Source organism: Oryctolagus cuniculus, chromosome 4, assembly GCF_051225735.1.
Source record: "Oryctolagus cuniculus isolate XC-2025 breed Fujian yellow rabbit chromosome 4, ASM5122573v1, whole genome shotgun sequence".
Classification (NCBI taxonomy): Eukaryota; Metazoa; Chordata; class Mammalia; order Lagomorpha; family Leporidae; genus Oryctolagus; species Oryctolagus cuniculus.
Window position 1 is genome coordinate 167,989,297 of NC_142870.1, and position 27,404 is coordinate 168,016,700.

Genomic DNA, 27,404 nt, shown 5'->3' on the forward strand with positions numbered 1-27,404 from the left:
AGTTAGTTCAAGATTGTTTTTTAATGATTTATTTATTTGTTTATTTATTTGAAGGACAGAGTGACAGAGAAAGAGAGCGCCTGTATCTACTGGTTTCTACTGGTTCACTTCTCAAATGCCCACACCACCAGGGCTGAGCCAGCCTGAAACCAGGAGTGAGAACTCCATGCAGCTTTCCCATCTGTGTGGTAGGAACTCAAGTACTTAGGTCATCACCCACTGCTTCCCAGTACCACTAGCAGAAGCTGGACTGGAAGTGGAGTAGCCAGGGCTCAAACAGGCACTTCAGCATGCGGTGCGAGGATCCCAAGTGGTGGCTTAGCTCATCGCTCCACAATGCCCACCCCCCAATCAGCTCAATATTTGAACTGAACAAAAGACTAATTCCCCAGAGCAAGAAGAAATTCTGTCAGGAGCTGACCTTTGAACTTGAACTGCAACATCAGCTCTTTCCTGGACCTCCAATCTTTTCGCCTCCACTGCAGATTTTGAACTTGCCAGCTTCTACATTCATGGGTACCAATTCCTTAAAATCTCTATGAACAGACACACACACACACACACACAGAGCATCTTCAAAAAGGTTCACAGAAAATGTATATTGTGAAAAAACTATGTATATATTTCAAAAATTTTTGCACCAAAATAAACTTTTAATTTCATTTTCCATGAAATTCTTAAAGTTCCTCCTATTGGTCTATTTCTCTGGAGAAGTCTAATACAGTGAGCAACTAGAAAATAGCTTTGTTCTTTCCTTCAACTCTGTCTGGGGCTGGCCGTTCCTTGGGGAAAACACGGGGAACCCCTTTGTATTTGCGGTCATTTTCACACAGTCAAAATCCTCTGATCACTTCTGGTCACAAGACAGACTCACTTCCACTTTGTGTAAACTGCGTGTAGTAAGAGCACTCCAAATGTCACCTAAAACCCGAGTCCCTCTCGTCCTGCTGCCTGTGCCAGGCCTGCCCGGGCTCTTTCCCTGTCTTCCTCCCCTCCCCCTAAGGCTGCCTCCTGCTCCTCCAGGGTTGAGGCTGGAGGGAGGAGAGGTGGAGTCCAGGTTCAGGAAAAACCTTTCCTGACAGTCAGGGCTCCAGTGTCCACTCCATGGCAGCTCTTTACGACCGCTTTCTCCAGGGTCAAGTTCCTGGGCAGTCCACCACTCCACCCACCCAGCCCAGCATTTGGGTCTTTGGTCTGCTTTTCTGTAATACAGTGCCTCCTCCACACGGACTCCCTCTTTCTCTCCCACCCCTTCCTTCCCCAGGTGCCCTGAGGCTGGTTCCTTCTCTTCTGCAGCCTGAACAACCCACAGGGGGCCGACTCCATTCATCCCCAAAGGAAAGGAGCAACCAGGATCTCTTCGCCATTAAGCGCCTGCTGTTGAGGCTCTGGGGAAGCTCACGCATTTCTAAGCACCATTTCTAAGCAGGTACAGCAGTCATCCCTCCACATCCACAGGGGATTGGTTCCGGGACCCCACGGACACCAAAACTTTCAACATTCAAATCGTGAAAATGAGAATGCTATAGTATTTGCAAACAATCTATGCACATCCCTCAGTATACTTTAATTCATCTCTAGTGTACATATAAGACCTAGGAGACAATGTAAATACCATGTAAATAGTTGCTACATTGTACTGTTTAGGGAGTAATAATATAAAAAAATTTTGCATATTGAGTCCACTTTATTTGTTGCATTGCAATCCACGATTGGCTAGTCTATGGATGGGAAGCCTATGGGTACTGAAGGCTGACTGCACTCAGCTAAAGTTTATGTCTCCTTGCGGGGCCTGCCTGGGTGGCCTCCCCAGCCCCTCACAGTGGAATGCCAGAGTGGCTGGCACCTACCTCAGTTGAACCAGGGCATAAGATCCCTTTGTACAACCTGCAAACCTGGCAAGGTAATTTCGGTCTTACAGATGTCAAAATGTAAATCTCAGAGACTCAGAGAAATTAAATTATCTAAGACCACACAGCCAGTCTATGGCAGAGCCTGCATTCAGACCAGCGAATTCCCTCCCACTCAAGCTGTTGGCATCATATTAATGTGGCTAGGGAGGCAGCTATCAGAGAGGAGCTGAGGATGCCACCGCCCCTCCCAAGCCCCACCCTTTCTGTTCTGGTTGGCAAGAACTAGGCCAACAGCTAGAAGTATCCAGTACCGCTGCAGGCCTTGTTCCCTGACCTTTAGCGCATTATAATGAAATTACCATGACCAACACATCCACTCCCATCATGTACTTGTTGCCATGACACCTGGGAGATTTCCAAAACGGGGCATGCAAATGGATAGCACTCAAGCACAGCCCTAAAACCCCTCTTTCGAGTATTCAACGAAGCCCCACCCCCAGTTTGCTCCCCTTATGCCTCCAGATCATATAGAAGGAAGGCCCTGAACCTTGCTGCTAGCACTTCATTCTCTCCCAACCTCGGCCGCACTTACTCCTAGAGTGTGTGCTTTCACTTTAAATAAATCTTGCTTTTCTGCTCATCCTCATCCATTGGTTCCTTGAATTCTTCCTCAGGTGCAGACAAGAACCTGGACCAAGCCTAGCCAGGGGCAACGCCCACAGCAATATCACGGAGTCATACAGAAAACTTTCCAAGAGTTGAAATGAGCCCCGCCCCCTCCCAGTTCCGGTTTCCCGGGCTCACCTTGGATACAGTCAGTCGGCGTGGCTCCGGGCCAGGCTGTGCACAGTGGGAGCCCTGGGCTAGCCAGTCCCCAGCGCAGACCTGAGCCAGGAGCTTCAGCAGCCTGGGAGTGGGGAACGGCACATTGCACACACCTTGCACTCCTGATGGATGTGAGGAGAACACAGTGTGAGCGCTGAACATCGGTATGTGTCCATGAAAGTCATTACACACATCACAGAGAATGAGAGAAAACGAGCATCTCTATCGAGAGTGCCCAGGGATAGAGAAAATAACCAAAAACCTCCGATGCATTGGCTTAATCACACTTCTGTAAATCTCCCCTTTGTGGCTGAGGGGAAGCTGGTGGTGGGACAGCACGGCTGGTATTCCCGTGCTGGTTCCCCAGGACACCCAGCAAAGCTGCTTTGTCTGAATTCAGACACGCCTGCCCAGCCCACCAACCCCGCACCCACTGGGATCCTCTTACTGGGTGGAATCTGATGCAAACTCTGCAGCTGACCCCAGAGGTCACCCCACAAGCTCTTTCCTGCTGGAAGCGTGTTCCACCGGCTCTGAGTCATTATCCTGGCCCTGCTCCCCACCCCCTTGGATGAACAAGCCTCACTGTCAGGGACACAAAGGCAGCAGGGGTGTTTGTTGTTGTTTAGATTTGCTCTCAGTTCTTCAGGAAAAAAAAAAATGTTGCACTTTTTTCTTATTACAAAAGCAATGCATTGTTTGTCATGAAAATATTCAAACAGCGCAGCTAAGCAGAATGGAGAGATAAAAAGCCCCCATTATTACATCAGAGGAAGAATAAGCCGGCGAGCATGTTGGAATACATCTTTCCAGACTTTTTCGCTGCAGAGACAGATCCATTTAATGCTGCAAGAGGAGAGCACACCCAACAGCCAGGTAATAAACTTGCTTGCTTTGTCTGTCTGGCTCAGTGTTCAGAACATTCTTCCATTCACTCAACAGCTATGTGATCTTTTTTCTATTTTGCAGTATGAACAAAGATTGGTAGTTTTTGTCTGAATATAAAAGCAATTTACATTAATTATTTTATACCTTTGCTTCTGCGGTTGCTCTACTGGCAGGAGGGGGCAGGGAGGAGGTGCTATGAGCTACTATGAGTCAATCAAAAGAATACGGGTTTGTTTTTTTCCATTTGAAAAACAAGGACAAGGGCCTTTGGTGCAGATAAGTTGCTACTTGCAACACGTGCATCACACATCGAAGCATCTGGTTCAAGCCCCAGCTTCACCCTAGACTTTAGCTTCCTACACCTTCCTGGAAAGCACTAGGATGGGTCAAGTATTTGAGTCCCTGCTCCCCACGTGGGAGCTCTGGATTGAGTTCTAGGCTCCTGGCTTCAGTCTGGCCCCGCCTTCGCTGTTATGGGCATATAGGCAGTGAATCAACAGATGGAGACTGCAAGGTGTCCGGCGCGTAAACACATCTTCCCAGGCAGACGAATCAATTAATTCACAAGCTTTTATTGGGATTCCGCTCCCGGGCAAGGTTCCTAGGTCCCAACAGAGTGGGGGCCAGGGAAGTCACATGTCAGAAGCTGTGAGGGCTCCTTTTATAGATTCAGGGCATGGGGGTTAAAGGTTAAGGCAGGTCTGATCCTCATTGGTTGACCTTTAGGCACCCGCGGGGACCTTGACAAGGACTTTTCTTCCCCGGAAGTACAGGTAGGGACTTTCCATTCCCGGAAGTATAGGCCTTCCCTCCTTGCAGATCCCAAAGCTACCGGAGATTCTCTCTGTCTCTCCGCCTTTCAAATAAACGGAAAAGAAATAAAAATTGCTTAAAAAAGCAAAGGACGTTGCTAGTACTCTCTCTAAACAGATCCAATGAGTTATGACTGTAAGTGGCTTAGAAAGGTTCACAACACTCCAATACAAGGATGCTTTCAGCTCTTTCACACCCTCCAGTCAGATCAGAAGACATCCAGCGGATGCCACCTGCCCCACCACCAGGTGGAAGTGCTGCTCACTCTCATTCCCCCTGCAAAACTACCTGCTCAGCCACCTCACAAAACACAACCTCAGGGTCACACACCAGAGAGCCCTGGGTGGGCCCTGCCTATGGCTGCCTCTGTTGCTGTCTCTTGCCATGGGCCCAGGCCTCCCACCCGGACCCACCATCCTATTGCTGTGGGATGGCCCTGGCTAGGTTTGGTCCAGGTGCTTGGCTCCATGGAAAGAGGAATTCAAGGAAGTAGGTAAAAGTGAGTACAGGGGCAGGTTTATTTAAAGTGAAAGTGCGCACTCAGCAAGGAGTGTGGACAAGCTGGGGGAATGAGCGGGCAACCAACAAGGTTCACACCACCCTTCAAGGAGTGTGGACAAGCTGGGGGAATGAGCGGGCAACCAACAAGGTTCACGCCACCCTTCAAGGAGTGTGGGCAAGCTGGGGGAATGAGTGGGCAACCAACAAGGTTCACGCCACCCTTCTGTACAGTCTGGAGGCACAGTGAGTGACTTCTGTGGGGCTTAACTGAATACTCAAAGGGGATGGAGTGTGGGTGGGGCTTGGGAACCACCCATTTCCTTGCCCTTATTTGGAAATCACAGAAGTGTCATGGCATCAGGTGCATGATGAGAGTGGGACAGTCAGTCATGTCAATTTTATTTAATAGCGATCTCGGGGCCAGTGGACTAAGCAGCGGCCTGACAAGCTGGCGTCCCATATAAGCACTGGTTCAAGTCCTGGCTTCTCTGCTTCCATTCTAGCTCGTTAATACACCTGGGAAAGCAGTGGAAGATGGCCCAAGCTCTCCAATCCCTGCCATCTACATAAGAGACAGAGATGGAGTACTGACTCTAGGCTTCGACCTCGGCCAGCCACAGCTGTTGGGGGCATTTGGGAAGTGAAGCAGCAGATGAAATATCTCTATCTAACCCTCTCTCGCTGTACCTTTGCCTTTCAAATAAATAGTTCTTTTTTTAAAGATGGCCACAACAGACAGGGCTGGGCCAGACCAAAGCTAGGAGCCAGGAGCTTCTTCTAGGTATCCCACATGGGTGGCAAGGTCCCCAACACTTGGACCATCTTCTGCTGCTTTTCCCAGGCCATTAGCAGGGAGCTAGTTCAGAAGTGGAGCAGCCAGGACTCAAACCTGTGCCCATACGGAATGCAGGCATTGTAGGCAGTAGCTTTATCTGCTACACCATAACACCGGCCCCAATAAATAATTCTTTTTAAAAAACATTATAATGACTTAAAAATCATCATTGGACATAGCCTGAAGCCATACTGAAAATTTCTAGCTGGCACTGGTTCTAAGTTGCAAACTCACAGAAGCTGCAGTTCTCCCATACAGAGAAGGGGAGAAGTTTGGTGGCGCAGGGAAGGAGGGTGATGGTTTGAGCTGCACGGGCCGCGTTGTCTTGCAGATGGCCAGGGCTGTGAAACCTCAGCTCCTCCCTGCCTCCATCACTAGGAGGGAGGCTGCCTCCCCCCGCCGCATGGCAAGCCCAGCTCAGGAACACCTCTCTGAGTGTCCAGGACCTCGGCCCTTGCACCCCTGTAGAGAGCTATTCCTCATTGTGTTGTAGAACCCCAAAACCTCGGTCTGCTCATGACAGGCAGCCAGCCAACCCAACATCGGGTGGTGGGAGAACGTTAATATTTATTGTGACGTGCAGAGCAAGGAGCTGGGCAGCCGCTGCTTAATTCCCAGGGCCCTCGAGGACTGAGAGTAGAGGTTCTGGGAGATTGAAGCTGGAGCTGAGAGGGCGTGCTCAGCTCCTGTGCAGGTCCCCTGATTGGCCCACAGTGCTCATGACTCCTTTGGTAGGTAGGCAATACTGTGTTCTTGCGGGAACTGTGATGACGGCAAAGTGGTAGTTACTTCTGACTCACGGCCTGAGGCTCCTGGAAAAACTCTCAAGGTCAGATCCAACATGGAGATGCTTTGCACAAGGTGATTAAATCTATGGCCAGTGGCACCACAAGCTAATTTCAGCACCCATAAAAACAGCATGGGAAGACTTAAGGCTACAGGAGGGAGGCTGGAAGATGGGGGAGGGCAGATATACTAATACCTAGCATCTGCACCCAAGGTACTGTGTAGGGGCAGGGTTTCACTTCCTCCCATGCTCCAGCCTGGGGAACCAAGTCAGGAATGGGCTCAGGAAGCCAGTGCTTCCTGGTAAGAACCAGCACTGGTTCCCTTGTCCTCCCCTAAGCACCTGGGCCACACACCTGGAGCCACCATCTCCCCTCTCAACACAAAAGCCCAGAAGAGTTCCTCCATGGCCCTTCTGCTCCATCAGGGTACCTGCAGAGCATCTGAAGGATTCAGACCCTCCAAGTGGGAGAGTCAGATGGGCTAACAGGTAGTCAAAGAACATGCAGTGTAAAATACTTGCTTCCTCCCCCAAAATATTATCATTAGCAAGAACAAACAGGCCGCCCTCCTTCCTTGGAACCTGCAGATTTACCAAGGGAGTTCTTCCTGAGCTCACGGCTTATTGTGAAAACAAGTTGCCTATCCTACCCTCAGCAGGCCAGGCCGGATGGAGAATGGTAAATTGGGTCTTTTGATGGGTTTTGTCCCCCGCCTGGTAACTGAATGCCAACCTGACTGTCAAGCTTTCTTTCCTTGGAAATTGTACTTGAAAAGCCCCAGTGCTAGGGGCCTTTGTTTGTTTTTCCCTCTTGGAAGCCCCACCCCCCACCCCCATGCCACTCTGGCTGGAGGTCTTCGACTCTAATAAATCTCTTTAAATCTCTCTGCTTGTTTGCCGAGGTAACCGAGGTAATAATATTTTTTCTGCTGCCGTTTTCCCATAACAAACGCAAAGAGTCCCAAAGGCAACCCTGTCTCTTTGACCCCAAATATGGAGGTTGCTGCCCATCTGCTTCCAAAACAAAAGACCACGCCTCCTCCAAGAGCAGTGGGTGGGGCTCTTTACTCCTGACCACGCAGCACTGATTTCCCTGCCTCGGTTCCGTTCTCCAACCCAAACCCAAACAAGGCAGTACTCTGCTTCCTGCTGAAGGAGTGAAAAGCAAAACCCTAGCTATTTTAAGTAGGTCACTCTGCTACACAAAAACTAGTCTTAAATAGATCTCTTCCTTTCTCTTTAAATGAGCAAGTATTGATTGTTTTTAGAGAAACAATTTGGTGTTGAGGAAAATCCCCAGAGTAGGAGTTAGAAAACTCAGATTGTTCTTCTCCTGCCCCATCACTCACGTAATTGGGAATGAAACCCCATCATGTCAAGGTGGGACTCAGCCTCTCCTCTGTCTCCATTATCTCAAGGTGTCCTTGCCTGTCCTTTACCAAAAGGAATTCACTGAACGGAAGGAGTGAGCCAGCTGGTCCAACAAGGTTCTAATCACTGAACTCAAGTCATTTGCTTCTCCAGTAGATAAGACCCTGTTTGCCAGTATTGCTTGGAGGGGTTTGTGTTGGGGAATTCCAGTGTAGGCAGGGAAATCCCAGGTCTGGGGCAGAAGGTAACCACCACTTACAGGTAACCCCCAACCCACGGGAGCCCACCTGGCCATCATGAGCTCCCTAAAGAGCAGGATGTCACTGACCAATCAAAGAAGGTCACAAGCACTAGTGACCAAGGAACTTGGGTATGAGCTGATCATGCACCTCTGAGCCCCAGTTTCAGACTAAAGAGCCTTCATGGTTAACTCCTCTGGGAGCCTGGGAATTAAGCCACAGAAGCCCAGCTCCTTGCTCTGTGCTTTGCAATAAATGCCTCTTTTCTACCACCATCCTGATATCAGTGATTGATTTTCTGAGCATTGGGAGAAAAGACCCAGGTTTGGGGGTTCTACTGTAATGCCTCCAACTAGTTCAGGGTGTTTTTCAGCATCGTAACTGAGAAAAGTATTTAAACTCTCTGAAACTCAGTTTTTCTCTTTGCCAAAAACTGGACTTGCCAATGGAGTCCTAAAACCCAAAGCTACTCAGCCAAGAGACCTTCTTCCCTGGGCAGTCACTGCCCAGGGTGTCTCTCAGGGCAGGGGTTAAGGTGCTGGGGATGCCTGAATCTCCTAAGAGTGCCCAAGTTCAAGTCCAAGCTTCCTCTTCATTCCAGCTTCCTGCCAATGCTCACTCTGGGAGGCAGCACGTGATGGCTCAAGCACTTGCCTCCCGGACACCCAGATTGAGTTCCTGGCTCCTGGCTTCAGCCTGACCCAGCTCTGGCTGTGGGTGGAGAATAAGCCAGTGGATGGAAGATACCTATCTACCTCTCTCTGTGTGTGTGTGTGTGTGTGTGCGTGTTCGTGTGTGTGTGCGCGCATGCACATGCGTGTGCACAGGCATGTGTGTGTCTGTTTTTCAAATTAATGGAAGGAAGGAAGGAAGGAAAGAAGGGAGGGAGAGAGGAAGGGAGGAAGGGAAAGAAAGACCAACCTTAAAAATAGGAGTTCACTGCAAACATTTTCCAGGGCAACTTATTTTTCTGTGCATTCTTATTTTGTAATTGCCAGGAAAAAAAACTGAATATAATCCAAATACTACATTTTACTGTGTGACTTTGAGCAAGCGAGCTGGCCTATTTGAAATTCAGTTCCCCCAACAGTACTAAAAGCTAACCTAGATGCCACAGGCCAGGCACTAGTCTGAATGCTTAGGCGCATTAACTCAGAGTTCACAAACACAGTGTATTAAGCAGGCACCATTATTATTATCAGTTTTGCAGGTGAGGAAACCAAGACAAGACCGTTTTAAGTGACTTCCTCAACATCTCAGAACTAAGAAGTGGAAGAGCCAGGATTCAAATCCAGTCTGGCACCAGAGGCCATATTTTTAAATGTATGCCACATCATCTTTAGTCTTGGGAATACTGAATGGTAAGTTAGGCTTGCCTCATGGGATTGAAAGGATTAAAGGTATACAGATATAATGGAATACCTGACGTATACCAAGCAGTCAGCATGTGGGAGTTAACGTTAATATATTAGTATTTTCTGGACGCATTTGAGAAAGTATTGTATTGCAGGTTGAAAATTATAAACACTGAAGAAACACAGAGAAACTCAACTGATACAATGCATAGTGAATTAAAGTAAAACATAATGTTACGTTGTGGTTGGGCCACTGTGTAAATTATATTCACACTTTGATAAGCCTTATCAGTCAGCTATTGCTGCACAGCACACAATAAGCTGTTAGAGAGGACAAATTTAGCCTGAGCTAGGCTGGTCCGCTTTGCTTCCAGCTGTGGGCCGGACCTGGCTTCTCTCTCATTGACGCAGGTTGAACTCGGGTCTGCTCCATGCAATTCCATGCTGGAGTCCAGGCTGAAGGGGCAGCAACCAGCTTCATGCTGCCAGTATACATTGGTCAAAGAACATCATACGGCTGAGCCAAAGCCCAGGGATGAGAAAATACCCTCCTCTTCTGCTCCACCCCGGGAGGCCAGAGCCAACCACACAGCCAAGCCCAGCACCAGATGAGCAGGAGGCAAGGCAGTAGCTGCTTTTGACCAGTCACCTACTACATAAAGGACCACGTAGAAATAGAGGACACTGACGAGGATGTTGAATTTGGGACGATCAAGCTGGAAGTATTTGATCTTCCCTCCTTTCTGAAATTACATGCCTTATTTTATATTCAAGACAGATGCAAGAAAACAAAAAGAAACCTAAAGAACCAGTCCTCAAAGACAAGGCTAAAAGGAAAGACTCACAGGAGGTGACAACTGCTCACTCATTCAGCAACCAAGAACTGAGCCACCTGCACTCCAGAGAAGTGAGGGTGCCTGCCCTGTGCTCAGGCAGCTCGCTGTGTAGCCAGTGAGTCAAGATCAAGGTGATGATGGCCAACTTTCACTAAATGCGCAACAGCCCGGGCCCTGTGTTCAGCCATTTACTGCATGTGATCTCCCGAATCTTCATAAAAAATCAATAAAGAACATTCTGTTAGGATCCTATTTCACAGAAAAGAAACGGAAGCACAGAGAGGCAGGTAGCTCACAAAGGGTCACACAGCTGGTACGGATTCAAACCAGGCAGTCCAGCTGCTAAGCCCTGACCTCCCCTGGCATTCACACATAGCCCCCCTGCCTACCCCACACCTATTCCTTCAGGAGCAAACCCTCTTACCAGCACTACATTTTGAGAATCACTAACAGAGCCAGCATTGGGTGCAGCGGGTTGAGCCATGGCCCACAGCGCTGGCGACCCCTATCACAGTGCGGGTTCCCGTCTTGTCTGTTCTGCTTCCTATCTACCCCTGTTGAGGTGGGTTCGTTCTGAGAGGAGGAGCATGGTGGGGGCAAGAGGCGCGGAGTCACCACACAGACCCCGGGAGTCAGGTGAAAACAGGCCAGAGGTGAGCAGTCCACAGACTTGTTTATTTCAGTTGGTACAGCAGCTTATATAGCGAAGACAGCCAATTCGGTCAAGGGGTGGTCTACGCCCTAACCAATCACATCCTGTTGCCAGGCAGTTTCCAAAGCCATCCAATCTCAGCCTGTTGCCAGGCAGGCTCTGTTGTCATGTGGTTTCTGAAGCCATCCAATCACAGCCTCTTGTCAGTCAGGCTCCGTTGTCATGTGGCTTCCGAAGTCATCCAATCATAGCCTGTTGTCAGTCAGGCTCCATTGTCATGTGGTTTCTGAAGCCATCCAATCACAGCCTGTTGCCAGGCAGTTTCTGTTGCCAGCGGCCATCTTGGCATGGCCTTCTCATTCCATCACACCCCAATGCTCTTAGGAGAGCCACAGATGACGATCCAAGTGCTTACGCCCCCGCCACCCACATGGGAGACCCAGATGGAGTTCCTGGCTCCTGGCTTTGGCCTGGCCCAGCCCCAGCTGCTGTGGCCATTTGGAGGATGAACCAGCAGATGGAAAATCTCTCTCTCACTCCCCCTCTGCCTTTCAAAAAATAAATAAATCTTTTTTTAAGATACTATGCTACACATAAAATGAGGGTATGCAAGCACAGAACCTTCTCTTTCAAATGCGTCATTAACAAATTAGATCTGACAGGCAGGTGCAGGCAAAAGGGTGCCAGCCCCAGTGAAGAAACAGACTTTCTGATAAGCCTGGCAGACAGAGGGGAAACAAACAGCTCAGAGGTGCTCCCTGTCCATGAAGCGAGACTGAGAAGATCGCCCCTAACAGTGTCCCTCCCATGTCCACCCACCGTGGAAACCAGCTGGAGGAGTTGCTATAGAACCCCCAAACCTGAGTCTGCTTACCTGATGTGCAGAAAGCCAATCAATGACATTCGGGGGTAGGGGGGAGTAGGTGTTCATTGTAAAGCACAGAGCAAGGAGCTATCGCTTAATTCCCGAGCTCCCCGAGGAGTCAGTGGTGGAGGCTCTTCCAGACTGAAATTGGGGGCATGTTCAGTTTGTATACAAGTTCCTGGTTGGTCAGTGAGGCCATGCTCTTAGGTGGGCTCCAGTTGGTCTGGGGGTTACATGTAAGTGGTGGTTACCTTCTGCCCCCGGAACCAGAATTTCCCTGCCTTGACCTGAAATTCCCCCCACAAAATCCACTGCAAACAATACTGGCCATCAAGGTTGCATCTACTGGAGAAGCAAACGACTTGTCGGGTCAGCTGGATCACTCCCTCAATTCAGTGAATTCCTTTCCATAAAGGACAGCCAAGGACATCTCAGGCCACGGGGGACAGAGGAGAGGCTGCACCGAATTCACAATATAGGGGTTCTGTCTCAGAAAGGCAGGGGCTTGCACGACAGCGTCAGGGAACCACGAGAGGCAAAAGTGAACATTCCAGATTCCACAGCAAAGACTTCTTGCATGAAAAAAGAATGCACAAGAGGAAGGCAGCAGATTCTTCTCACGGACACTGGAGCGCAGCACGCTAAGCAGGGAGGCAAGGAGCAGATGGGAGAGAGAACCTCTCATCTCAAGACACCCACAATCTGGTGATTATTCTGCTCAGGCTGTTCTGCTTCCACACTCCTCTTGAGAGATCTCTCAGCACAGCCCAAGCACCAGAGCTGCGTTAAACACCAAGCCCACCCAATTCTTTCCTTCCTCCTGGCCCCCTAACCCTGACCAGACCACACTGCAGCCTTAATCTGCAATGGCAGTTAAGAAAAAAATAACCTTCCACCCATCAAAATCCCAGAGATGGCGCCAGAACACGGGAGCCTTGCTAAACACAGGCAGGAGACTCAATTCTTTCAAATACAATTACAATATTTATTACTCAGTGGCTAAGACTGAGAATGCAAATAAAAACCAACACCCAAACAAAGAGGCCGCTTTGATGAATCAACTAGGAAAGATCCTATTTGTTTGTAAGTATCTGTCCAATTGAACCCGTCACAAATGACCTGCCAAGAAACTGATGAAAAGAATGGCCACATTTAAGCTGCAAAGAGCTCTTCCCGAGAAACCACACACAGAGGCTGCTGGCAATTCCCTTCCCTTAGAAATAATAGGCAATCATATTAAGTATAATAATAGAAAAATCAGAGTCTGAACGCTCCCATTAAAACTAGGTCATTCTTAACCTGAGCAGGCTTTGGGTAATGCGCTCTCCCAGCCAGCACTCTGCTCCTGACTGGCACACATCTGATTAACAGCCTGGGGTGGGGGTGGGGGGGAAAGCCACTGAACGCCTACCAGTGGCTTTCCAGGTATATCAGCTCCTTAACACAGGCAGGAAGAAAATTAAGAGATCAGGGAGGTCCTTTTTTTTTTTTTTTTTTTTGACAGACAGAGTGGACAGTGAGAGAGAGACAGAGAGAAAGGTCTTCCTTTTGCCGTTGGTTCACCCTCCAATGGCCGCCGCGGCCGGCGCACCGCGCTGATCCGATGGCAGGAGCCAGGTGCTTCTCCTGGTCTCCCATGAGGTGCAGGGCCCAAGCCCTTGGGCCATCCTCCACTGCACTCCCGGGCCATAGCAGAGAGCTGGCCTGGAAGAGGGGCAACCGGGACAGAATCCGGCGCCCCAACCGGGACTAGAACCCGGTGTGCCGGCACCGCTAGGCGGAGGATTAGCCTAGTGAGCTGCGGCGCCGGCCTAAGGAGGTCCTATTTTTAATAGGGCTTTATTCCTCTTCCTCTTCACATAGCAGCGGCTGCCAGCCCCTGCTGCTCCCCAGCCCCTGCTGCTCCCCAGCCCCCCTCATTGATGCCTTCAATGAGGTCTTCTACTGTCTCACATGCAAGACACTATGGATAATTCCACAGAAGAGAAAGGAAGAGTCTCGAGGGACACAGGAGCCTTGCGGGTATGGCAAGTGACTTGGGGGGAAAAAAGATCAGGCTGCGGGAGAAGGCTGTGGAGACCCAGGCTCCTAAGGCACCAGGTGCCCACTGAGCCAGGAGGGGGACTGTTTGTCTCCTGGTCTCTCTCCTGTGATCAGCATTGTGGTGCAGTGGGTTAAGCCTCTGTTTGCGACACCGGCATCTCATACTGAAGCACAGGTTCAAGTCTCAGCTGCTCTGCTTTCATCCAGCTCCCTGCTAATACATACAGCAAAGCAACGGCAGGTGGCCCAACTGCCTGGGCTCCTGCCACCCACATGGGACACCCAGATGAAGTTCCAGGCTCGGGCTTCAGCCCGGCCCAGACCAAGCTCTTGCGGCCATTTTGGGACTGACCCAGCAGATGGAAAAGATCTCTCTCTCTCTCATTCACTTCCAAATAAATAAATAAATCTTTTAAAAATCAATTCTTGGAGCCAATATTGTGGCATAGCAAGTTAAGCTGCAGCCTGCAATGCCAGCATCCTATATGGGCACCAGTTCTGAGTCCTTGTTGTTCCACTTCTGGTCCAGCTCTCTGCTAGTGCACCTGGGAAAGCAGCAGAAGATGGCACAAGTGCTTGGGCCCCTGCACCCACATGGGAGGTCTGGAAGAAGCTCCTGGCTCCTGGCTTTGGACTGGCCCAGCCCTGGCTGTTGGAGCCTTCTGGGGAGTGAAGCAGCAAATGGAAGTGTTCTCTCTTTTAAATAAATAAATAAAGCTTTTTAAAAAATCAGTTCTTGAGAAGGTACCACCTTGAAAGGAAATACTCTGTGCCCCTTCTCCAGGCTGGGCCACTCGCAGAAGGTGGAGCTCACATTTGGCCACTAGCTTAGGGATTCTGTCCAACACAGAATGAGGGTCGCAGAGAATCCGGAAAAAGTATGCATAGTAGGGCTGGGGGAGTGCAGCAAGTGGTGAGAGCAGGAGCAAGCCGAGCTCATGGGCACGAGGCCACAGGCACAGAGGGAGACACCCAGGGTTGGGAAGGCTCCGCCATGGTGAGGACAGCCAAGGACAGATCCATGTGATGCCACTGACATGCAGTAAGAGAACAGGAAATTCCAGGGATGCAAGCAGGAAGCAGGGAGGGCAGAGTAGGGGTGGGGCTCCAGGCTATCAGATGAAACGCTGTGGGCACGGGCGCTGGCGAGGGCAGCACAGCAGTGTGAACACACTTAGCACGGCAGACTGTACCCTGCACAATGGTTAAAGCAGTAGTCGGTATCTCACGTACCTCTTCCTCTAAGTTTAAAAAAAAGGAATTAAGAAAACAAGGGGATGTGGGAGACCTAGGGTGGGAAGAAGCAGATTCGGGGTCTCTCTGAGGAATTCAGGGGCAGCAGGACCCCTAGCCTCTCCAGGAAGTGCCCCTCTCCATGCTGTGGGCACCGGGGAACCTGGACTCTTTCCCCTCAACTCTAAGTGCAAGGCAGATACCCCTCGCCTCTGCCTACCCAGGAGGAGGCCAGCAATGCAGCGAGTGACAAAGGTGGCCACCCTTCCCCCGGAAGCCAGGGAGTGAACACCCAGTGGCCTGGGTAAACTGTGTGCAAGCTCGGCCTTTCAGATTGGGAACGGAACACCAAACAAATCAGACCCCACGGAGAGCCATGAAACCCTGTGCAAGGAACCAAAACCCACCACGGAACGCCGAGTTCCAGGCACAGAGGAACCACCGTGAGCCAGGCTGTGCCACGTGTGCTCAGAGGTCAGCCAGGCCCGCCTTCTTGCAGTGTTTAGGAGGGAAACTTTCCCCAACTCAGCCTGGGACCCACCATTGAGGTGGTACGCTCCCGTTTGCTGCCAGCAAGCATCTTTGCCGTGGGTTATTTCTGTCTCCAGCCTTGGCTTGCTTTTCCCAGTACTGCTCCCTGACTCATAACGTTTCTTCTCCGGTTTATTAAAAACTAAGATAAATCACCTAATAAATCTTTCTGAAGTTTTTTCCTTCAAACCTCCTCAACAATTGCCAAAGTCACAAAGTTGCGTCTTTCCAGCAGCAGGCGGCTAACAGAATAGCCGCGTGTTCTTAGAAATGTACAGCCCAAGAAAACAAAGGGAAAGCCTTTAATTATTCAGAGGCCTCCCACTCCTGGTACTAAATTTACTTGCTCTGCTTTGATTTAAAGCGAGACGTTCACACCTGAGCAGCTAGCAAGTTGCAGCTGCTCCCATCTTCGCAGCAATACGGCCCTCACTCCCTTTGCATGATAAAGACGTGTATAAATCAACTGCTCTAGGCTAGGCTCCCAGCTGTAATTCTTAAAGCTGAGAGAGAGAGAGAGAGAGAGAGAGAGAGAGAGAGAGAGAGAGAGAGAGACACATACACACACACACACACACACACACACACACGCCTGCTCCCTGCTCTCCTTCAATTTCTTAAAATCATCCAATCACAGCATTTTGTGGGATTTGAAAGGGATTCAGAAATTCTGTCAAATTACCTCTAATTTTCAGACTTGAAGGATTCTTAGGGTATCTAATCTGACTGCAACTCTCTCCATCAGAGTTCTCAGGACTCAGGAACAAATCCAGTTTGCACGCCATACCTTCATTACAGCTTTTTCTCATTTCATGCAATTATTTCATTAAAAATTTAAAACCTTTAGTCTTAGAAAAGGTACTATGCTCACATAGTTGGCAATCCACAATGTAGAAAGAGTATGTGTGACTACTCTACAATCACCTATTTTCCAACCAAGGGCAATTAATGTTAACAATTCTCTAAGTATCTTTCCTGAGATGCTCTATGTAGATACCCATAAATACATTCTTCCCTCTTTTCCTCTACGAATGCTTTTATGCCAGTCTGCACCTGTGCACTAACATATGTCCAAGATCTTTTCTATAAAAGCTCCAGCCAGCTCCATGGTATTCACTATATGTATGTAACAGAATTTGGGGACACTTTGATTGCGTCCAAGCTTTCCTACTGCAAATAACGCTGCAGTGAATAATGCTGTGTTTATGATATTGGGCACAATTCTCCCCTTAGGATATACCTCCTATAGAACTTCTAGGTCAAATGGTGTGTGTGCTCATGTGCCACTTTGATTAATAGTGCCAAATTTCCTACACTAATTTCTACTCTCATCAACAATACATCATTATATTAGCTTTTTGTCATTTCGACACAATACCTAAGATAAGCTACTTACAAAAGGATGTTTATTTTAGTTTTGCAAAGTCTTTTAAAAATGATTTATTTATTTGAAAAGCAGAGAGGGAGAGAAAAAAATAGCTCAGTCTTTCTTGCACTACTTCTCTCTTCAAATGCCTACAATGCAAGATAAAGCCAGGAGCAAGGATCCCGGAACTCAATCCAGGTCTCCCACATGGCTGGCAGTTAGCCAAGGACTTGAGCCATCACCTGCTACCTCCCAGGACGCACATTCTTGGGAAACTGGATGGAAGTGAAGCCAGGACTCAAACCCAGGCACTGATAGTGAATGCAGGTATCCTAAGCAGCTTTTTTTTTTTTTTTTTTTTTTGACAGGCAGAGTTAGGCAGTGAGAGAGAGAGAGACAGACAGACAGAGAGAAAGGTCTTCCTTTTGCCATTGGTTCACCCTCCAATGGCCACCGCGGCCAGCGCGCTGCAGCCAGCGCATTGCCAGGAGCCAAGTGCTTCTCCTGGTCTCCCATGGGGGAGGGCCCAAGCACTTGGGCCATCCTCTACTGCACTCCCGGGCCACAGCACAGAGCTGGCCTGGAAGAGGGGCAACCGGGACAGAATCCAGCACCCTGACCGGGACTAGAACCCGGTGTGCCGGCGCCGCAGGTGGAGGATTAGCCTATTGAACGGCAGCGCCGGCCCGAAGTAGCATCTTAACTGCTGTATCAAATGCCTTCCCTAAAGCAGGTTGATTTTGGCTCACGACTTTGGAGATTCACAGTCTAAGACCAGGTGGGACCGTTGGTTCAGCCATCGGGGAGGCTGGAGGATGGCAATGACTGAGTATGTGTGGAGGCACAAACACACGGTGAAGCACAGAGAAGCAGAGTGACTGGGCCCGACTCGAGCTTGCAGAGCCAACTCTTGCCGAGAATTACCCTGCAAGGGTATGCTCCCTGGGGCCTAAGCACCTCTCACCTGGCGCACCTCCTAGACACCCTAACTGGATCACAGGACCCTCTCAGCACCACCGACTTAGGACTTTGGGGATGAAACATCTACATGAGTTGGGGAACCAAATCTTGTTCCAACCATAGCAATGATAGTGCCAGTTGGCCTACAGCTTCACCAGTATTGTTTTGCCAAACATTTTCATTTTTGCTACAATTATTTATTTGCCTGTTTGCCTTCTGGACACAACCCCTAAGTAAAATGTGAGCTCTTCAGGGTTTCCTAGAAAGTAGCATAATATCTGGTATGAATCATATTTTTGAAAACTTCATGAATAAATGAATGAAATATAGGATTCTTTGAATTAGAAACTGAGTTTAGGCATGCTGAATTTCATATTATTTAAGTTCGATCCACTTGACACATACTCCGAAAGCTTCACAAATTGTTGGAGACAGAAAACTCATTCCATCTCTCTTGCTCTACTGCCCATTGTTATTGGAAGGTCAGACTCCTGAGACGGTCTCTTCCCATGAGTATCGTGTTCAGACACCTGGTGAATGACTGCCTTGTTGAAGCAGAAAGTAAAATCAAATGCATGCATCCAGCAAACTCCAGCCTTTCTTTCTGTCCCTGCACAGCCCCTTCCTCTTCCTCTACCCTCTTTCTTACACACAACCCCTATACACACACACACACACACACACACACACATTCACACTATTATCCAGGACCTAGAAGCCAGCTCCGTCTGACAACACGCCCATGCCTCTGGGCTGGGCACCTGTGTCCAGATGTAACAGAACCACAGGACGCCCCACTCGGGTGCTGCTTGCTGGGTGTGATCCGCTGTATGCTGTCTTTTTTACAGGTTAGGTTCTCCAGCAAACAGGCTCCTGGAGACAAGGAGATGAGCCTGCAGGACACTAGCCCAGGTGTCCACATGGGACCATCACCTGGGGAAGGAAAGAGAAGGACACAGGAGTGGGCAGAGGGAGGGGCAGGGCTGCAGAGTGTTCTTAGTGAAGGCTTCCTCCACCTCCAAGCAGAGTTCTGGATGCGAGCTGGCTCCTCGGGGCTGTCCTGAGAGGAAGGGGTCACAGTCATCAGGCATTAGACCGGGGCTCCTCCTGGAAAGAAGGAATGCCCTGAGGTGAGGGCCCTTTAGCAAAGCCAATTGAGAGAGAGCTAGAGAGCTGACAGCTGAAGACCATTTGCCAAGAGCACTCCCAGCAGCTGAGGGAGTGACCCTCAATGATTCTGCAATGAGAGGCAAGTTTCCCCCCAAGACCTGCCAGACGCCAGCCCTAACCCTTCCTGTTTTCCACTAACGATGGGCTTGGACCGAGGTGGTAGTTTAAAATGCCAACCCTAGCGCGGACATTTAGCCTAGCAGTTAAGATAGCACAGTCCCACATCTCAGTACCTGGGTTCAAAGCCTGGCTCTGGCTCCTAATTCCAACTTCCTGCCAATGCAAACCCCTGCAGGCAGTGGTGACCGCCCAGGTGACTGAGCTCCTGAAGTCAATGTGGGAGATGTGGATTGAGTTCCCAGCTCCTGGCTTTCGCCCCCAGCCCAGCAGGCATGCAGGGAGTAAATCAACAGATAGGATCTCTCTCTCCCTCCCTCCCTCTCTCTCTCCCTTAAATGAAAAATATATATGAAAATTACTAACCCTAGATTGGCAAGGGCTGCACACTCTCCTCTCCCACATCCTATAGGTACCAGGGACAACATGCGCTCCCTGCTTCCACTGCACAGCTGGCCTGCAAAGAGCTCAGACATGGGAAGCAGTAGATAAACTACAGGAAATCAAGAGTGGGGTCACAGCCGACCTGTGGCTGCCTTGGGAGGTGGTACCATGACAAAGCAAAAGAATGACATGGGCTTATAAGGAAGTGAAACACACAAGAATTCTCCCCCACCCCCCTCATCCATTATAGGCAGAAAGGGCCCCATTGTCCTCAGAGTTGGCCTTTCCCTAAACAAAGCCTCCCACGAAGGTAGGCTGCCTGGCCTTGACTGTGCAATGTCATGTCTGAGCATAAAAGGGACTCTTCTCTAGAGGAAGTGGGGGAGAGGAGAAATGCCTGGGAGAGCGCAGCCCCCACCAACCTTAGCTGGAAAACAGTGGATTTCGCCACAGCATGGCTTTCAAGATCATCCGTCTGACTTCGTCTTGTGTTCACTCATTTCTCTGCTTTAAGAAGTGCCCAGATTGTTCGAACACAAAAACTTGAGACCACACAGTGAGGAGTTCCAGATGATGTGTGGGTTGGTCAGAGCATGAGACACACACAGAGAGAGAGAGAGAGAGGGAGGGAGGGGGAGAGAGATAGAGAGAGAGAGAGAGATAAGAGGTGGAGAGAGATCTTCCATCTACTGGTTCACCCCCCAAATGGCTGCAACAGCCAGCTTTGGGTCAGGCCAAGGACCCAGGAACTCCATCCTAGTTTTCTACATGCATGGCAGGGTCCCAGGCACTTGAACCATCATCTGCTGCCTTCCCAGGTACATTAGCCGGGAGCGGGATCAGAAGTGGAGGAGCTAGGATGAAAATCGGCCCTCTGATAAAGGCTGCCAGCATGGCACATGTCCGTGTAACTCGCTGCACCACAAACTGTGGTGACAGTTTCACCATTCTTGATCCCTTTGGATCCAGCATGAAATTTAGCCTCCTCCTCGCAGTCTATAAACCAAAACTTCATTAAGGCACTGTGGCTGCCAGTGGGCTTGACTGAAGATCCAGGAGGAAAATGAAGGAAGAACTTACAATACAGGCTGCAAATCAGTTGACTTGATTCTGTATTAGTTTGCCAGGGCTGTCATCACAAACTGTTAAAAGGTGGGCATGATAAGCTACAGCAGTCCCAGTTCTGAGGGTGGAAGTCCAAAATCAAGCTGATGGCAGAGTTGCTTTCTTCTGTGGCTTCTGGTAGCTCCACGTGGCCATCCCTCTGTGTGTGTCTACATCCTAATCTGTTCTTATGCAGCTATCAGTCATACCAGATTAGGGTCCTCTCTCATGACCTCAATTTAACCTTACTTACCTCTTTCAAGGCCTCATCCCAAATGCAGCCACATTCCAAGGTACTGGGGAGGAAGGTTTTAAAGTATAACCTTGGTAGGTAGTAAAGGTAGGAGAAGGAACAGAATTCAGATTGTAAGAAACTCCAAGCCTATCCACTCTTTTATTTTTTTGACAGGCAGAGCTAGACAGTGAGAGAGAGAGAGACAGAGAGAAAGGTCTTCCTTCCATTGGTTCACCCCCAAATGGCCACTATGGCCAGCACACTGCGCCAATCTGAAGCCAGGATCCAGGTGCTTCCTCCTGGTCTCCCATGCGGGTGCAGGGCCCAAGGACTTGGGCCATCCTCCACTGCACTCCCGGGCCACAATAGAGAGCTGGACTGGAAGAGGAGCAACCAGGACAGAACTGGCGCCCCAACCAGGACTAGAACCTGCAGTACCGGTGCCACAGGCAGAGGATTAGCCTAATGAGCCACAACACTGGCAGCCTATCCACTCTTAAGTGGTGCACCTGCAGGTGGCTGCCGGGCCCACACACTTCTCTATTTCATGGCTGGCAAACTTGGTCTGTGCAAGGCCAGACAGCTGACATTCAAGCTTTGTAGCCACGTGCCTCCAGCCCATCTACTCAGCTCTGCCACTGCAGCATAAGAGAAGCCACATGTAATATGGAAATGGATGGGTGCAGTTGTGTTCCAATGAAAATTCATTTATTGACACTGAAATTGGAAGTTCATTTGCATTTCATGTGACATAAAAGACTCTTACTATTTAGATTTTTTCTTCCAAAATTTTAAAATGTGGACACCATTTAGGGCAGGGAGCATTCAACCTAGCATTTAGGACACCTGTTGGGATGCCCACATTCCATACTGGAATGCTTGGCTTCAAATCTCAGTTCTGCTCCCAATGAATCAAGTTCCTGCCAACACACAGGAACCTAGATTGAGTTTCAGTTTCTGGTTTTGGACTGGCTCAACCTAGCTGTTGTATTTAGGCACCTGGGAAGCTGTAGATCATGGCTCAAATGTCTAAGTCCTTATTGTGGGGAGCAACTGGGAGCAACTCAGACTAGACTAAGTTACTGGAATTAAGACTTATTCTATGCATCTGCTCTCCCACAATATGGCGCTGGGAGAGGAGGAAACAGCTTCTACACAGCTGCCTCCGGTTCAACCAATAAACTGTAGGACCTGCTCCTGATTGGAGGAGAGCAGCGTACTCGGCGTGTGGGTAGCAGAGTTGGGATTGGTGGAAAAGGACTATAAAGGAGGAGACAGACAACATGCACCAGGAACATCTATCTGAAGGAACACCTCAGCAGCCCCCGAGAGAGCCGGCCGGCAGTGTGCCGCTCCCCCGTGGAAGTGGGGAAAGTGGCAGGGGGAACCGCCCTTCCACGGAGGTGGAAGGGACAGTAGCCAACCCGGGAAGAACCAGCAGCAAACCCGGGGAGGGCCGAGCAGACAAAAGAACAACGCAGGGTCCTGTGTCGTTCCTCCATGAAGAGGGGGAGCGACATAATGGTGCCGTGACTCGGATAGGAAGCCTAGGCAGGGTTTAGTGTCGTTCCTCCATGAAGAGGGGGAGCGACACTTACCACCCAAGTGAGAGACTTGGATTGAGTTCCTGGCTCCTGACATCAGCCTGGCCCAGTCCTTTGTTATGGGCATTGGGGCATGAACCAGTGGATGGAAAATATCTGTCTCTCCCTCTCTCTCACTCTTTTTAATAAATAATAAATAAACAAAAGAATCTAGATTTGGAGACAGATAATCCTGGTTTCAAAGTTGCCTCCTTCACTTACTAGCTGTGTGACCTTGAGATATTTACTCAAGATATTGATTACAAGTTTCCTTATCTGTAAAATGGAGATAATAATAATATTTGTCTCCTGGGAGCTGGGTTGGAAGCGGAGTAGGTGGAACAAAAATCAAAGCTGTGATATGGATGTGGGCACTGCAAGCAGCAACTTAACCCAGTTCGCCACAACACCAGCTCCAAATCCAGATTCTTCACCAGATATTCATTTCCCCTCCTAGGTCTGCGCATTATGACATTGGGGTGTCAGCAATAAGACTCTTGTGCGAGAGACAACCAATTGCCCCCTTGTACCCACTCTCTTCTTCCTCCTCACTAACAGAATGCCAGTTCTATCTTGGGGTGACAATGCGACCAGCCAGAAAGGCACAATTACAATTTTCCTTGACAAACATGATGTGAGCAGAAGCTGTTAGACGGTGTTTTCTGAGAAGGCCTTCAATGAGGCAAAGACTCAGCTGGGATGCACCCTGTCCCATTCATCCAGCCTGAGACAGATGTGACGGCTGGTGTCTCAGCAACTCGGAAGAAAGGATCACATTGTAAGAAGGGGCAAAGTGGATTTCTAGAAGCCTGAGTCTCTGATCATGGAGGTGTCACTCTAGCCCTCAACTGCCTACTTCCAGACTTCTGTGTAGAGGAGAAAAATAAAACTTCTAATGATTGTTAAAGCTGCTACACTTCAAGTCTCTATTTCTCACGCCCTAGAGCCACTCCTGACTGATATAAGCCCTCTATAACTCCTGTATCCATACCACATTTTGAAGGCTTGCTCTTCAGTAGCCCTCTCTCCTGGCCTTCTTATTAAAGCAGTGCCAGCTGGAACTGCCCCGGGCTATGTCCTGACTCCCACTGTGACCCCTCAACCCTGTCTGCCAGCCTAGAGAGCGTAAGTCGATGACTACCGGTTCCTGGCCAGGACTGAGAATGCACCACTCAGCATTCTTTTTACTACAAACATGCTTATTTTCCTATGACCAACCAGTTCTCCAGCCCCCAGAACACCAACCGCATATCCTACAGTTCAATTCCATTCTGAAACTAACCACCTGGAAGACTGCACAGTTTAAGAGCTCAGTTCTCCAAGACTGCCACAACGTTAAACACCTCGGGTTCACCGAGTTTCTAAAATGGCCAATAACTAAGAAACAGCCAACTGGAAGAGATGCATCAGGTAGGCGTGGGGGGGGGGGGGCATGGTGCCTCCACACTGTCTACAGGTGCCTCACTCTCATGCACTTCAATGTATACAACATTGACATTCTCTGAACACAATTGTTTAGGAGTCTTATGGAGGCTCCATTACACAGGCATGATCAATTAGCTCACTGGCCATTGATGATTAGCTCAATATCCAATTTCTGGCCGGCGCCGCGGCTCACTAGGCTAATCCTCCACCTTGCGGCGCTGGCACACCGGGTTCTAGTCCCGGTCGGGGCGCCGGATTCTGTCCCGGTTGCCCCTCTTCCAGGCCAGCTCTCTGCTATGGCCCGGGAGTGCAGTGGAGGATGGCCCAAGTCCTTGGTCCCTGCACCCCATGGGAGACCAGGAGAAGTACCTGGCTCCTGCCATCGGATCAGCGCGGTGCGCCGGCTGCAGCGCACCAGCCGCGGCAGCCATTGGAGGGTGAACAATGGCAAAGGAAGACCTTTCTCTCTGTCTCTCTCTCTCACTGTCCACTCTGCCTGTCAAAAATAATAATAATAAAAAAAAATCCAATTTCTTTCTGCTCTCTGGAGGTGAGAGAATGCGGCAAAAAGTTCCAACCCTTTGATCATGTGACTGGTCTCTCTAACCAACCACCAACCTGAAGCTACCTAGGAGCCCAATAAGAATGGTTTCATTAGACCCAAAGTGTTCCTACCACCTAGAAAATTCCAAAGGCTTTAGGAGCTGAGTGCTGAGAACTGGGACAAATAATAAACGTACAAATTTATCACAATTACCCAAGAACACTGATCATAGACTTCTGGCTTCCGCAGGCTTCTCTTCCTGTCCTGGCCTCGCCCACGAGTGAATCTGGGGTCAAAAGACCCCAACGCAGAACCTGTGATTACTTCCTTGTTTGTACAGTTCTTTACAGTTGATAAATCACACTCACAAGTAGTACTGCTTTAAGCTGTCACAGCAACTCTGACCAATGAGCACAGTGGTACTGGTTTCTATCCCTACCCTAGAGATGAGGAGATTGGAGCTGAGAGAGGCTAAGCCGCTTACCCAAGGCAGGGAGCCAGGATGCACACTCAGTCCTTTGGCTCCCAGCTCCCCTCTCTTTCCAATACGCCACTGCTCCCAAAGGACTTCTTAGAGTCTAATAAAAGAAGCCTGAGAAAAGACTCAGTTCAGGCAACCTCTCTGAAAAGGAGCTAGCTGCCTATCTCCCTCCAACATCTGAATTACTCACCACCAGCCAAAAGCTAACCTAACCACCTGAATCAACTGAACAGCTAAGGCAACACCATCCGTGCCACTGTGCACTGATTCTCTAGGATAGGCCCTGTCGGCATGAACAAGCCACTCTGCGAACATGAGCCGGCGAATCACTTGAGGAGGAACAATGGTAGCTGTTCCACCATTGCTGAATAAGTATGGCGGCAGGCAGTGACAAGTGAAGTGACAAGGATATCGCCACACAAAGGAGAGAAGACAGCAGGGAAAGTGGCCCTTCCCAATGAGTCAGAAGAGGCTTCTCGTAGAAGACAGAGTGTAGGTGCTGTTCAATTCAGGAACGAAACAAGTTCAGGAAGATAAGTAGCAGCTCAGACTCAAGCAGAAGTGAGAGGACAACAAGGTATTTACATTGTACTACTGAGTCCTTAGTGTGGGAAACAGAGTTGGTGCTAGCTGACATAAGCACAAAGGGAATTTGCTGAGAAGATACTGAAGGGTTTCATAATTGTCAAGAATTCCAGTGGCCGACACCATGGCTCACTTGGTTAATCCTCCACCTGTGGCGCCAGCATCCCATATGGGCACCAGGTTCTAGTCCCGGTTGCTCCTCTTCCAGTCCAGCTCTCTGCTGTGGCCCAGGAGGGCAGTGGAGGATGGCCCAAGTGCCTGGGCCCCTGCACCCACATGGGAGACCAGGAGGAAGCACCTGGCTCCTGGCTTCGGATCGGCGTAGCTCCAGTTGTAGCGGCCATTTGGGGAGTGAACCAACAGAAGGAAGACCTTTCTCTCTCTCTCTCTCTCTCACTGTCTAACTCTATCTGTCAAATAAAAAAAAAAAAAAGAATTTTAGGGGACCAGGCTCTGGAATTGGAAAGAAAGGAAAAGATTCCAGGCAGCCAGACCTACTGAAAATCCCACCACACACCTGGTCCAGCCCGGCACACATGGTAGCAGCCACCCATTTCTACAATAATGCTGTCCAACAAACAATCAGTAGCAGCCCCTAAGTATGATATATGATACTAAGTGTTCACTGCTCATGTGGCTAGGGCCACTCAGGCTGGTACACAGCTCTGAAATCTCTCCTGACCCATTCATGGGGTTTTGTGCCGACCAACCATCATTGGCTTTCTTAGGCTGACCTTACTTGGGGTGACTGGGATGACACCCTCCTACAGTCTAGACCAATCCTGTTCTCACGGTTATGGCAAAGAAATCAGAAAGGCACCCAATACCTCCCCAGGTCCATCCTTGGATCTGGCAGCATTATCATTTTATTGGCCAAAGCAAATTACAAGATGAGCCTATGTTTAAGGGGTGGGGAAGTAGACTCAGCCTCTACAGAGACAGGAACTGCAGAACCACTCAACAAAGGGGCTGATACTAGGGAGTAACACAAGAGATCCACTGATGGAATCAAACCCAGCTGGCCCCCACCAGCACTCACTGCCTGAGGATACACATCCCTCCATCACTGCCACCACCACCGGGGTGGATTCGCCATGTGTCTCTGCATCCCAGGTCCAGGCAAATATATCAGAATATCCAGGTCACGTGGTGCTTCTTGTAGGTACAGAGGACATGGAAAGCAAGAAGCTTGGCTCTTTTTCCTTTCTTATAGAAGATGGGCTCAGCCTCTCACTGAGACCATGAGATAGGGAATATCTCAAACATGGGAAGGGAGCTCGGATGCCACATAGCCCCAAGTTGGAGAGCTGTTTCTTTAAACCACTGATTGCGGAATGTTGCAGAATGTCCCCAGTGCTTCTCTGCTCTTTGTATCCTTTGTCACAACTTTGCTGTGCCTCCTTCCAGGGGCAGGGTGCCACTCTCGGATGCTGCATTCTGTCAACCCTGTGTTCATGTGGTTTCGCAGGTGTACCAGAGGCACGGGCCTTCCAGTGGGCTTGCACACTGAAGCTGCTCTCTTAAACCTCTGCACCACCATGGGAAAATGCCCAGTCTAGCCTGAAAGAATGAGTGACATGGGCCTGAGTCAAAAGGCAGCTGAAAACCAACCAGCTGACAGCTAGACAAGCCAGACATATGGGCAAGCCCAATGCAAACCAAGAGAACCATGCAGCCAGCCCCAGCTGACTCCAACCCAGTAACAATAAACTCTGTTATGTGCACCTGACATTTTGGGGTTGTTTGCTACACAGCATTATTATGGGAATGGATTACTGACACAGTGTGCCACCAGTCTGCATATAAATAAGCTCAATTCATTC

General features: G+C 49.5%; 1 long non-coding RNA gene across 15 annotated transcripts in view; it reads right to left on the bottom strand.

Annotated features, from left to right (window-relative positions):
- The window catches only part of LOC138849406 (uncharacterized), a 305,173-nt gene that overhangs the window by 261,873 nt on the left and 15,896 nt on the right, over positions 1-27,404 (bottom strand). For 5 of the 15 annotated variants that reach the window (XR_016232908.1, XR_016232909.1, XR_016232906.1 and 2 more), the window contains exons 2-3: positions 2,658-2,800; positions 422-536 (exon numbers count right to left, since the gene is read on the bottom strand). This is a non-coding gene — a long non-coding RNA (uncharacterized LOC138849406). Of the gene's footprint in view, positions 1-421; positions 574-2,445; positions 2,553-2,657; positions 2,801-27,404 lie in introns of all 15 variants that reach the window. The other 10 variants (XR_016232907.1, XR_016232915.1, XR_016232916.1 and 7 more) reach the window with 4 other exon arrangements.